Source organism: Phyllostomus discolor, chromosome 6, assembly GCF_004126475.2.
Source record: "Phyllostomus discolor isolate MPI-MPIP mPhyDis1 chromosome 6, mPhyDis1.pri.v3, whole genome shotgun sequence".
NCBI lineage: Eukaryota > Metazoa > Chordata > Mammalia > Chiroptera > Phyllostomidae > Phyllostomus > Phyllostomus discolor.
The window spans coordinates 67,309,585-67,323,861 of record NC_040908.2 but is presented as its reverse complement, the minus strand read 5'-3'; the positions used below and the strand labels follow the sequence as shown (position 1 = coordinate 67,323,861).

The 14,277-nt window shown below is 37.2% G+C and overlaps 1 protein-coding gene and 1 long non-coding RNA gene across 6 annotated transcripts in view; both read right to left on the bottom strand.

Annotated features, from left to right (window-relative positions):
- Window positions 1-14,277, bottom strand: part of REV1 (REV1 DNA directed polymerase) — a 107,088-nt gene that overhangs the window by 91,352 nt on the left and 1,459 nt on the right. The gene's annotated exons all lie outside the window — the stretch shown is intronic.
- LOC118501158 lies at window positions 525-13,731 on the bottom strand. The gene is made up of 3 exons (XR_004903765.1): window positions 13,720-13,731; window positions 1,659-1,663; window positions 525-735 (listed from the first exon to the last, which is right to left on the bottom strand). It is a non-coding gene; the product is annotated as an uncharacterized LOC118501158 (long non-coding RNA).

Sequence of the window (14,277 nt, the reverse complement as noted above, 5' to 3'; positions counted from 1 at the left end):
GCTGAAGTTATAAGGGCACATCAAAGATTCTTAAATTTTATAACCCAGGGAAGCAGAACCTTCTTGCGGCCCCATCCCACACACTGCAGTCAGGTTTTGACTTTGAAGAGACCCTCACCAATTTATTTAAAACAAAAACATCAAACACGTAGGTGAAAAATAGCCCTTGTAACAGTTTCCAAGAGGCCCAACTACTGGCTCTAGTCTTGAGCATCTACATCCTAAACTGTGCATGTATTATCCTAAATAACTGTGTATTTTGTGTATTTAAAATACTTGTTAACCTGGTTTCTTCACCTTCAGAACACTAACACACTTTCCCATTACCATTTCTTTCCTGCTTCAATAAAACAATTCCTGTACTATATTAGGTACCATCTTGATCAATACCAAATAAACATAGCATTTTAATCCACCAAATAAAAATAGCTATATATAAGGCTCTCTAAACAAGAAATTATCGGGTTGGATTCATGAGCCTTTGCTAGATGTGAATTTGGTCCTTTCACCTTTCCTTGAGACAGTCTTGGTATTATCTTTGCAATTACTGATTTGTGTTTATATACTGCTTTATAATGCTACCAGTATTCAGCCATGCTAGGTGTTCATCTTCAAAGTTTTCCCTACTCTAGTTAAAAAAGCATGTTTATTGTTGAAAACTAAGAAAATACAGGAAATGGAAAAGGGAAGGGAAAAAATACCCACAGTCACACCATCTTTTAAGAATTTCATCTGCTGACTGACACTTTATATATCCTGCCTTTGAGTATTCATTGAATTTTAAAATTTAAAATGTTTAAACTTAAAGACACCAATAGTAATATATTTCCATAGTGCTTTTATTTTTCAAAGGGGTTTTTACATCTATTTATCTTTACAACACACCCATGTTTATTGCATTGCCTTCTAGGGTAAAATATTTGATGAATTGACTGCTGGTTTATGGCACAAAAATCACACATCTTTTACAAAATTATGTCTCCAAATATTCAAGGAAGAAATTAACAATGCTATCAATATAATAAACTGCTAAAAAGTGAGTAAGAACACACTTATTTAACTGAACTAGCCTAATACAATTCAACAAAACAGATGCTTTACTGGGGAACTTGGCACTTGTTTGGGTGAGTCACACTGGCTGCCATATATGTGACAGAAGGACTAAGGGGGAAAATAATGCCCTACAAATAGGTTCCATCCAGTCCCCCAACTGGAAGTAGTCCATATTTATAAAAGTAGAGATCCAAAGATGACCAACTTTGTTATTAACTGGTTCTCTAACCTTAAGCAAATCACAAGCTGTCAGATGCTAGTTCTTTAATTTATGGCTAGAACTGGGACAAATTCTAGTCTCTTACAGTTTTAGAAATGTTTATGATTCTACACTTCTGGCTATTTACAAAAAGACTTTTAAAATGAAGTTTACATATTATGCAACTTGACACTTTCAAAAAAACCCAAGATGTACCTAAACAGATATGTGGCTGTAAACTTATTAGCCTTATTCAGAGAGGTCTAGCCTTTGCCCTTCATTGCTGGGAGGTGATCTCTAAGCCCCTGGAATGTCCTGATAAACCTCTTTGTTTACCAAGCTTGTGGTCACTCAAATAGTCAGCTGAACAGAGTGATTTGTGGTGGAGGCTTCTAGCCATGCACACTCAACCTCCTGAGGGAATGCAGACTCATTTGGCTTCAACCGCATGAACAGTAAACCACTATCTATATGACCAAACTCCCAATAAAAACTCTGGCCACTAAGCCTTGAGTAAACTTCCCTGGTTGGCAAATACATCCTGTCACTTGTCATTGCCAGAAGTTAGCACTGTAGCAGACTCTAATGGGAGAGGACAACTCAAGTGCCACACATGGAACTCCCCTGTGTGCCCCATGCACCCTTTCCCTTAGCTCGTTTTACTCTTTATCCTTTTAATGTAAATCGTAATTATGAGTATAACAGCTTTCAGCTATGAGTTCTTCTACTTATAATCACTGAACTTGAGGGAGGTCTTGGGGATACCCAAACTGGCAGGTGGTATCAAAAACAAGGATGGTCTTGGAATTCCCAAACAACAGGGTGGCAGAATGACAACTATCCTTGAGTATTCATTCTCCCTTTTAATAATAAAACACCTTTCCCACCCCTCTTAGTAGGAAGCAGGGTTGCCAGTTAGAGACTACATTTCTTAGGCTCTTTTAAAAACTCAGGAGCCCTAACTGGTGTGACTCAGTGGGCTGGGCATTGTCCCACAGACCAAAAAGATCAGCAGTTTGATTCCCAGTCAGGGCAGATGCCTGGGTTGTGGGCCAGGTCCCTGGTTGGGGGTGTGCAAGAGGCAACGGATAGATGTTTCTCTCACACACTGATGTTCCTCTCCCTCTCTTTCTCCCTCCTTTCCCTTCTCTCTAAAAATAAATTTTAAAAAATCTTTAAAAAACCAGGAATGGTAATGAGCAGAGTAATCTATACAGAAAAATATGAAAAATCTCTTCCATATTATTTTTATTCTCACCTAAGGAGATTTTTTTCATTGCTTTTTTGAGAGAGAAAAAGGGAGAAACAAAAATATCGATGTGAGAAAGCAGCATTAATTGGCTGCCTCCTGCACACACCCAGACCCAGGATCATGTACTCTCCGACTGGGGATCGAACCCACAACTCAGGTATGTGCCCTGACGAGGAATCAAATCTGGAACCTTTTGGTTATGGAACAATGCTCCAACCAATTAAGCCATACCAGCAAGGACCTGTTCCATGTCTTAAATCTGTTCACTTCTTTTTCTGGAGAGCAGCTGTGAGGTAATTTGGCTTCAACTGTGAGAATGAAAACAATACCTTAGGGGATGCCAAAGCAAACAGAAGGAACCTTGAACCTAAAAGACTTAAAAAAAAAAAAAAGCAGCTGACCCATTGTGGACTGCTTGCCTACTATTGCAAGAGAAAAACTTTGTTATTGCTTGCATCTTTCTTCTGAAGTTTCTATTTATGGCAGCTTAGCTTGTACCCTAAAGAATCTAAGTATATTTCAGCATTTTAATGTTATGATTTAAAGTCAATATTTAAATAAATTACAGATATAAAAAGAGAGACAAACACTAAGGTGTATAAGATATAATTGGAATTTAGATTTATTAAAACTGAAAATGCATAACAAATATTTTTAATATCCCAATTTGAGGGTGATCCTATTAAAGGGAAAGTTTCTATCCCAAACAATTCACTATAAAAAATAATTTTCTCTCTTCATTCATAACAACAAAGTTACTAAAAGCTGGTCAACTTAACAAAATCAGTCATTTGAATACAAGTTGAAGGAAGTGTTCTAATAATTTTTTTTCCTTATAGTTACAGATTTCCACAGAAGGGAAGGGGAAAAAACAGATACTGTTTTAATAAAGTACAAAGAACTGCCTTCTCTGGTTTTCTAAATAGCAGCAAAATTAATTGGTGTCTAAACACCTTCCCTCAATTTTCCTGATTTCCTAACCTCTAATCCATTGGCCGAAGAGCTTATCAAAACATTTCCACTAGGGTGTTCCACATGCACCTCTAAATCAGCATGACCAAAACTAGGGATCATTACAAAGGAAAACAAAGGCATGATTAAAACAAAACAAAAACAAAACAAAACAAAAAACAAAACAAAACAAAACAAAAACCAACCAAGAATCCAGAATGAGGAGTAAAAAGCCAGTCCTTCACTAAGGAGGAATGGTATATTCTCACAGGAAAGCCAAATGATTATTGGTAGAAAAGTCTGGAGTGGCAGTAAATCAAGGATTCCAAAGACCACTGTAGAAGCTTAGTAATAGGAACAGAACTTAGCTGGAGAATAAAATTGATATCCAAGAAGAGGGGACTGTGTCCTGAGCAGTGGTTTTCATATTGAGCAGACATCATAATCGGTCTGCTCAAGACGCAGACTGCTGGACCCCAACCCCAAAGCTTCTTATCCAGTTAGGTCTGAATGGGGCCAGAAATCTGCATTTCTGCAAAGTTCCCAGGAAATGCTGATGATGCTGGTCTGAAGCACATACTTTGAGAACCACTGATCTTGTCTGTAGTGTATCTAGAGTGGTGAGAGAACAGAGATAAATATAGAAATTCACAGGTAATGAGACAGAGTATATAAATATTGGGTTGGCCAAAAAGCCCGTATGGTTTTTTCCATAAAATAAAAGACACATTTTTCATTTTCACCAATACTTTTTTTGCTTTGGATATTTTAAGTATGTTGGCTGTTTCCCACGTGGTATAATGTTGATTGTTCTCAATTAATGTCTTGATTTAACATCGCTACAATCTGCACAAAGTAGAAACTCACAAGCTGAAGGGTTTTTATTAGATTACAGATGATAAGCTATCTCCTCTTCTGACTTTCATTCCCTCTCCTTGCCCCAATTACATGTCTGACCTAAAAGTTTACTCCATAATCACTGAGCATTTACTATAATTTGCAGTTTTCAGGTCAGTTAAGTATAAACCACAATACAAAGTTGTCTATAAGAGAAAACAAAGTTATCTATTGCATAAAACTATAATACAGGAGAGCCTACATCAGAGGCTCCTGACAACACACATAGGACATGCACAGAGAAAACAGCAATGAACCTCATGTTAAAGAAGACACCCAAGAAGGCTTCTCTGAAGAGGTACACCTCACCTGAGAACAATGACTAGGATTTAAATAAGTAGGAGGGGTGAGAAGAGGATTTCAGGACCACAGAAAATTCATGATCAAAAACTGGCTGGTATTCAGGAGACAAGGCTAGTAGTGGCAGATGAACTAATAAGGTAGCTGAGGAACTATAATAGAAGGCCCTGAATATCTTACTAAAAAGTCTGAACAAAACTTTGTAAAAAGTTAGGAAAGGAAGTGTACCTATGTAGGTGTAAATTATGGGGAATGGGGCTGGTAGCAGAGACAGAAAGGTTCTGACTCCTGAGCTAATAATCTACACTAAGATCTCTATGTCTGCCTTAGCAAAAGTCCTCACCCTGTGTATTCTATCCACACGTCTTAGATTTTTGAAATTATAAGGTAAACTGGCACACACAATGGCATAACCAAAAACAAATCCCTCTATAGAACTGCAATTCAAAAACATGGTCAAATTCACTCCTTTCTGTATCTGCTATCAGTTTCATCTTTAACAAACCTCTCTTCTCACAAATCCTTGTATTAAATGTAATTGCTATTGTAAACAGGAAGCAGGAGGATCTTACACTGAGCATGCCAAAAGCTAGGAAGATAACTGGATAGAAAAAGCCCTCTCCTCCCTATCCCTGTTAGAACCACAGGCTTAAACAGGAAGTGAGTGGGGATGGTCTTTGAGACAGGAGTCCAAGGTCTGGCAACTGAATAAACCTCTTTCGTTTTGCACCAGCACCTGTCTCACAAGTTTGGCTTTTGCTGTGACAGGCAGCTGAACCTGAGTTTCAGTTACATAACTGCAAGTGAAAATAAAGAGAGTAGAACGTTTAAGAAGCTGCCATTCTTTTACTTTTTGGCTTTGTTTCCCTTGCTTCATGCCAAGGCCCACCTATCATTCATAAAAACAACAACAAAACCCCACTACTTTTTAAGATAGTATGACATGCTAAAGAGATGCTACATTGTTAGAAAGACACAAGAACTAGAAGTCTTTATTCAATGTACAGTTTATTTGGCACTTGGTATCTTAAAACACAGGTGGCAAACACAAGGCCCACAGGCTGAATCCAGCCCCCCAACCTTGTTTTATCCAGCCTAGCATCTTGTTTCTACCCGGCAGCACTGCCGAGCTCCTTGCTCCTAGTTAAGGAGTAGTTACATGTACACAATCCTAAAATTACATTAAGCCCTTTGAAGGCAACTGCGAGGCTGATGGGGCCCCTGGTGAAAATGAGTCTGACACCCCATGCCTTAAAACTAATAGATTATATTTCTGAGAAACATGCAGCAAGTTCCAAGTGATTGCAATATAACTTTCCAGTGAATTAGAAATTGGGCATAAGCAACATGCAAGAGAACATTCACCTGTTCCTACAACATTGTAAACAGATAGTAACTTCAACTCAGAGGTGAAAATTCAAAAGGACAATTAGTTGGGCAAATAAGTTACTAAAACATTTTACTATTCTAAAAACAAATACTTTGTAATTACCTCTACCTCACCAACAAAAATCTCACTTCATGGGTTCCTTTCACTTAATAGTAACAGTAATGAGTAATAACCTAAACCTAAAATTAAAAATTCAAAAACTACTAAAAATCAACTTTCACGCTTGAATTACTGAGCTTTAAAATACTAAAAAGTATGTAGTTTACAACTCTGCATACAAACACATTATATAAATAAAATACCTGGCTTACACAAACATCAACCCACATTTTAAATATTCTTGAATCAATTAAAAAGAAAACTTCAACAGAAGTCAATCTTTCCATATACATATGAGGAGGGACCCCCCCAAAAAACCACTGGAACTACCATCTGAGGGCAGGCCCCGTTAGTACAGGCTTCTCCTACTATGTGAGTGTTCTAGGTACCCATCTGTAGCAGCGTACCCAGTGGCACTGTTATGACAGGCTGCATTTGGCTTCAGTGAATTCCTTCTTTGAAGATTCTTTCAACGGGTTTGCCCATTTCATGATGGGTAATTTACAAGCGCACCTGCTGGCACCACACTAAGTGTTCAGCAGGTTTTGACCAAAAACCAACATGACCCACTTCCATCCCCCTACCCCATCTCCCAATTCACCTGATCTCACCCTGAGCAACTCTTTTTTTTTGTTTCCCCAGATGAAAGAACTCCTCAAAGGGAAATGTTTTGCCAATGTGTTAGAGGTGAAACCAAAACAGCAGGTGTACTAAAAGACATCAAAATCAATGAATTCAAAAACTGTTTTGAGCAGTGGAACAAACATCTCAACAGGTATATTGCATTAAGTAGAGAGTACTTTCAAGGTAACAAATTAGAACATATAAAAATACACAATGTTTTATAAATGAATTACAGGTTTTTTGGATCCCCCCTCATATATTTAAATGTAATTGGTTCCAGTGTTTAGTATAGTGGAGATCTCTGGGCTATTTTAGAGATACGTTCTAGTTTCAACTGTCACAAACTGGCCAAATGTCTATTTTTACTTCAGTTACTGTTGTATAACAAAAAATTTGGCTGGCCACTGTCCCTGTTTCCTAGGTGAGAGGGAGACTCTAGACATCTGGAATTTCATAACTGATAAGAGTGTTTCTGTTAACTACAGTGGGTCCCTGAGACCATATCTGTTATACTAATAGGTGATTCCCAATGCACACCCAATTTCAGGATAGGGTGGACCATGCTAGAAAGGCCAACCATGTAATGAGGATTGGGACTTTGAGTCATATAGCAGCCTGACCTTCTGGGAAGAGGAGGGGAGATGGAGGCTGAATTCAACTGTGTGGCCAATGATTTCAATCATGTCTATGTAATAAAATCCCAATAAAAACCCTAGACGCTAAGACTTGAATGAGCTTTCCTGGTTTGCAATCGTATATTGATGTGGCAGGAGGATGACATCCTGAGGATATGGAAACTTCACTTACGAGACCCTCCCAGGCTTTTCTCTATGTATCTCTTGATTTGGCAGGTCCTGATTTGTATCCTTTACAATAAAACAATAACTACATGCACAACTCTTTTTGATTTCTGTGAGTCATTCTAACAAATTATGAAACCTGAGGGGGTAAAGAGAACTTCCAAATTTGTAGCCAGTTGATCAGAAGTACAGGTGGCCTGGAAGCCCTAGTGCAGCAGCTGCTATCTGAAGTGAGAAAAGAGTCTTGTGGACTGTACCCTTAACTTGTGATGTCTGCCCTAACTCTGGGTAGTTGGTACCAGAATGACAGGGCAACTATGAAACAGGATATATACTGTCTTACCTCTCTTCTAAGGATTCTTATGGGAATGAGAAAAAATCAAATGAAACCACTTTTTTTAAATTTGTGTATTTTTTCTTATTGTTCAAGTACAGTAGTTTCCCTTCTCCCCACAACACTCCCCACCACCTCAGCCATCCTCACCTCCCATCCTCGATCCTAATGCCCTTTGGCTCTGTCCATGTGTCCTTTGTACATGTTCCCTGACAAGCCTTCCCCCACTTCCCCCCATTATCCCCTCCCACCTGCCTCTGGTTACTGTCCATTTGTTCTTAATTTCAATGTCTCTGGTTATATTTTGCTGGCTTGTTTGTTTTGTTGATTAGGTTCCATTTATAGGTGAGATCAAACCACATTTTAAGACATAAAGCATTACAAAAAAATAAAGGAATTTTTTAGTTATGCTTTCAAAAATATTAAAGAAAAACTTTAAATACTTTTAAAATTCAGAATTTTCTCATTTCAACTTTTTAAAAGGCTTAGAGTCAATAAGTAATCAATAAATACAACTTTTTAATAAAAATTCAGAATTTTGATGAAAAGCATTTAAAAGAACAAGGAAACCAGCACCCATTTATGATAAAAACTCAGCAAAGTAGAAATAGGAAACATACGTCAATGTAATAAAAGCCATATATGACAAACCCACAGCCAACAGCATACTTGATGTGCAAAAACTAGAAGTATTTCCCTTAAGAATGCGAACAAGACAGGGATGTCCACTTTCACCACTCTTAATCAACACAGTACTGGAAGTCCTAGCCACAGCAATCAGACAAGAAGATTAAAAGGCATTCAAAACGGAAAGCAAGAATAAAACTGTCATTATTTGCAGATGACATTATGCAGTATATACATAGAGAACTCTAAAGATTCCATCAAAACACTACTGCCTGATAAATGAATTCAGTAAAGCAGCCGACACAAAATAAATATCCAGAAATCAGTTGCATTTTTATATACCAATAATGAACTACCAAAAATAGAAACTAGAAAACAATTCCATCCACAAATGCTCAAAAAGAATAACATACCTAGACAAAAATTTAACCAAGGATTTAAAAGACCTATACTTGAAAAATTATGACACTGAAGAAACTGAAGAAGATACAAATAAGTGGAAGCATACACTATGTTCATGGATAGAAAGATCATAACAATGTCCATACCACCCAAAGCAATCTATAGATTCAACACAATTCCTTTCAAGATATCAACTGCATACTGCACAAAACTAAAACAAATATTCCAAAACCTTACATTGATGCACAAAAGAACCCAAATAGCAACTGATCTTGAGGCAGAACAAAGGTGCAGGCATCAAGCTACCTGATTGCAAACTATACAGTAATCAAAACAGCATGCAAGCCCTGGCCAGGTAGGTCAGTTGGTTAGTGTCCTCCCAATAGGCCAAAGTTGCAGGTTCAACTTCGGTCAGGGCATATAACAAGCAACAAATGAATGTATAAATGAGTGGAAGAAAAAAAAATCAATGTTTTCCTCTCTCTCAAATCAATAAAAAAAAGAAAAACTGCATGATACTGGCATAAAAACAGACATACAGACCAACAGGACAGAATAGAGGGCCCAGAAAAAACCCATATTTTTATAGTCACAATTAATATTTCACAGCAAAAACGTACAATAGGTAAAGATAGGCTATTCAACAAATGGTATTGGGAATATTGGACAGAAAGTGCAAAATAAATGAAACTAGGCCACCTTATTCCACCATACACAAAAATAAACTGAAAATGGATTAAAGAGGTAAATGTTAAAACTCGAAACCACACAATTCCTAAAGGTAAATATTGGTAGTAAAATCTCAAGACAGTTCTCATAGCAATATTTTTTCTGATATATCTCCTCAGGCAAGAGAAAAAGAAAATAATAAATAAATGGGATTACATCAAACTAAAAAGTTTTCATCAACAAAATGAAAAGACAACCCATTGAATGGGAGAACATATTTGCCAATGATACATCTGAGAAGGGGTTTTGAAAATTTATAAAGTACTTACAAAATTCAACACCAGGAAAAAAAAATCCAATTAAACAAATGAGCAAAGGACCTGAATAGACACTTCTCCAAAAGGACATACAGATGGCCAGCAGGCATATGAATAGATGCTCAATGTCAGTAATCATCAGAGAAATGCAAATTAAAACCACATGGATAAGCAATAAAATAGTTTTTTAAAAATCTCACAACGAGATACCACTTCACACCTGTCAGAATGGCTATCATCAATAAATCAACAATAAAACAAGTGTTGGCAAGGATGTGGACAAAAGGGAACCCTCATGCACTGTTGGTGGAATGTAGATTGGTGAAGCCACTGTGGAAAACTGTATGGACTTAATCTCAAAAAATTAAAAATGGAACTGCCTACCCATGCTGGGTGGCTCTGCTTGAGAGCTGTCCAGCATCAAAAGGTTCCAAGTTGGATTCCCTATTAGGGCATATACCCAGGTTGCAAGTATGACACCGAGTCATGGTGTGTACCGGAGGCAAACGATTGATATTTCTGCCTCACACAGGTCTGTCTCTCTCCTCCCCCTTCCTCTCTAACAATAGTATCACCAGGTGAAGATGAAAATAAATAAATACACCTCCCTTCCTTGCTTCCACCCTCCTTCTTGATTTTGTCCATGTGCCCTTTAGAGTAGTTCCTGAAAACCCTTCTCCCTACTGTCCCCCCCTCCTCCCCTCGGCTATTGTTAGACTGTTCTTAATTTCAATGATTCTGGTTATATTTTGTTTGCTTTTTTCTTTTGTTGATTATGTTCCAGTTAAAGGTAAGGAAGGGTGGGGAGAAGATATAGACAACTGTAATTGAACAGCAATAAAATAATTTAAATTTTTTAAAAAAGGACACATGGACAAAGCCACGGGGGTGGATGGAAGCAAGGGAGGTGGGTTGGCTGGGATGGCAGGGAGTGGTAGTGGGGTTATATTTAAACAAACAAACACAAGGATTAAAAAAAAAAACCTGCTTCATGACCTAGCGATTCCACTTCCAGGAACTTATCCAAAGAAACCCAAAATATAAATTTGAAAGAATATATGCACCCCAACATTTATTGCAGTGTTGATTTACAACAGCCAAGATTTGGAAACACCTGGAGTGTCCATCAGTAGATCAGTGGTTAAAAAGCTGTGGTAATTTATACAGTGGATACTACTTAGCCATAAAAAAGAAAATTTTAACCTTTGCAACAGTATGGATGGACCTGGAGAGCATTATGCTAAGTGAATAAACCAGTTAGACTATTACCATACAATCTCACTCATATGTGAAATCTAATGAACAAAATGAACTAACAAGTGCCCTGACTGGTGTGGTTCAGTGTGTTGGGCATCATCCCACAAACCAAACGAGGGGCCAGTTCAATTCCAGGTCAGGGCACATGACTAGGTCACAGACTAGGTCCCCTGTCTAGAGCATGCAAGAAGCAACAATCCATGTTTCTCTCACACATCAATGTTTCTCTCCCTTTCCCACTCTCTAAAAATAAAGAAAAATAAAACTTAAAAAAAAAAAAGAACTAACAAGCAAATAGTAACCCTGAGAGAGCAGGCTGACCACTGTTGGCGTGCAGGGTGATGGACGGATTGAGCAAAAAAGAAAAAAAGAAAAACTCACAGACAGAGACAACAGTGTAGTGATGCAGTAAGGTGGGTATAGGGGGGATAAATGGTGATGGACAGAGGACTTGACTTGAGGGTGATGAACACAGAATACAGTGTACAGATGACATATCGTAGAATTGTGCACCTGAAACCTAAATAATTTTGTTAACTAGTGTCACCCCAATAATTCAACAAAAAGGAAAAAAACAAGGGTAATCAGTGAAATCACAAAAACAAAAATAGAAACAAAAGAACAAGGTATCCAAATCATAATTTCAATTACATAATTCAGACTAGTGCCTAAATGTAAAAATATATTTAAGTCCATTCTTATTAATCTCAGTGTAGAAATGCTGAGAGTTTAGAAAAGATTCAGCAATCTTTTAACTAAAACTCAAAAAAAGCTCATTTAGCCTTGGTTATGATCAGAATGACTGAGCCAATAAGCAACATTTCGGTTGCTCAGACACTGAGTTCAAATAACAGTATTCACATCACAACCAACTTTTTGCCCATCCCCTATCTAATCTTTTAATTCAAGGATAAAGCCAAGAGAGCAGACTGGTCTTTAAAAGATTTCTCAAACCATACTATGTTCATAAGGCAACTACCTGCCAAGATGAGAGAAAGCATAATATCTAGCTAAATTACCAAAGACATAAACTTTTCTATTACTTTAAGGTCAATGATTAAAAAACTCAAAATTTTAAACCACAAATTTACAAGAATACATTGCTTATTCTCTACTCTCTTGAAAAGAAGATACTAAGCATACACACTGGTCTTTCCCTAAGTAGCAGCAGGGGCAGTTAATTATTGGAGCAGGAAAAAAATTGTCTTAAGAGTAAAAAACAAAAGTAAACAGGAAAACCCTCTTAGGTTCTAGTCCCATTTCTCCTCCTTATCAGTCAAATGACTCTCTGGGTCTCATTTCCTGCAGGAAACTATAAGGGCATGGTCTACAGAATCTGTAACGTTCAGTCTAGCACCAGCATTCTGATTCTACTTGTGTTGAGAAGTCAACTCATAATTTAGATACCCTTCAAATTTTAAGTTTTGCAAATAGATGTCAAAAATCATTAAAGCTTACCATACTGCAAAAATGTTCTATCATGTGTCCCTCCTTACTTATTAAAAACAGATAACAGATTTGCTCACATCAAAAGAAACGTGTCATTTATTTGTATTCATTAATTTTTATTAAGTATTTGCTACTTGAAATTTATTTCAGCCTTAAGCAAACTTAAAGACATTCATGTTTTCTTAAATCTAGTGCAATGCGTCCTATATACAAAACTTTTTCAAATGATGTATTTACAGAGCTGACCTACCATAACAATGCTTTATTTTTTAATGACTTTAATAAGAATTAGAAAATGATTTTGCGTATCATCAGCCTATTAATAGAATATACAGACATCCAAGTATAGTAGTAGTTAAAAAAAAAAAAAAAACCCTAAGCCACAAATGGTGATGAAACTGCCACTAGTTAAGAGGAGCAAACACAGATGATGTGATAAAGCATCCTGGCAAGTTTCCAACAGAAATTGTGTGTTTATGTGCCTCACAGCAAATTGGTTATAACCTTGGGTTAATGGTATCAAATGGAAATAGACTGAAATCTTGGCTTCTTTCTTACCTGTGTGACCTGGCCAAGTAACATCATCTCTCTGTTTCTTTAAAACTGTGCCTGTACTCTCTAGTAGGAGGAGGTCATGGAGCAAGTCTAATTGGAGGAATAGATTTAAACAAGCAGATACTGTATCTTCACCTAGTAATAAATGATATGGAGAAAAAAAGAAAGCAAAATGAAAGAATCAGAAGTGAAGGAACTGGCTTCTTCTATTTTAGAGATTAGGAGATCTGAGGTGATGACATCTGAGCAGCAAACAGATATAAAGGTAAGACAACCAGTAGAAAAAAGGGTGGCAGAGGCAAAAGGACAGCAAGTTTAATACCCTAAGGTAGGGAATGGCTTGGTTTGTTCAAGAACAGCAAAAGGCCCTTGGGACTGAGGCGAGTGAAGAGTCACTGTTGCTAAGAGGTAAAGTTAGAATTAGCAAGCTGCCACACCATATAATGCCCTGAGAGGCTGTGGTAAGGAGGTTGATTCACTCTACTGAGAAAAAAATCAAAGACATTAGTAACTTAAATTGTCCAAGGTCACACAGCTAATGGACAGAACCACAATTTAAGTCTACGTGTAACTCGAAAGTCCTTGTCTTTCTAATAGAGCAGCTATCAAAGAAAGGACTATCAGATATGTATTACATGTAGCCTTCCTAACTTATCATTAATGACTAGGTTGTTCCAAGTGAGGGCAGGGTTTCTTTCTGTCATGTAGAATCTGAGTTTTGAAGTTGGAGATTGGAAAATGGAGTGGTCTTACATATTCAAATACATTATTCTGAAAACTTTTCTACTTGAGATTTCACAGAAATTAACTCCAAAAAGAATGATTCCCACTTTTTAAGGGGAAAATATCTTAAATATGGATTGTTTATCATAAAATAGGTGAAAGGTTTTATGACAAAAAAACCAGGCTCTGCCCTTGAGACTACAAGACTGATGGAGGAAAAACATAATGTGGATGAAAAGAAAATCAAATGTGGCAAATAAATAGCCTAAGAATTGAAGACAGGAGACCCTCATAGATGGAGGATTAATGAAATGAACTTTGAGTGAGCATGAGGAGGCCCAACATAGGAAGGAAAGGACATGCTAGCTGTATTTGCACC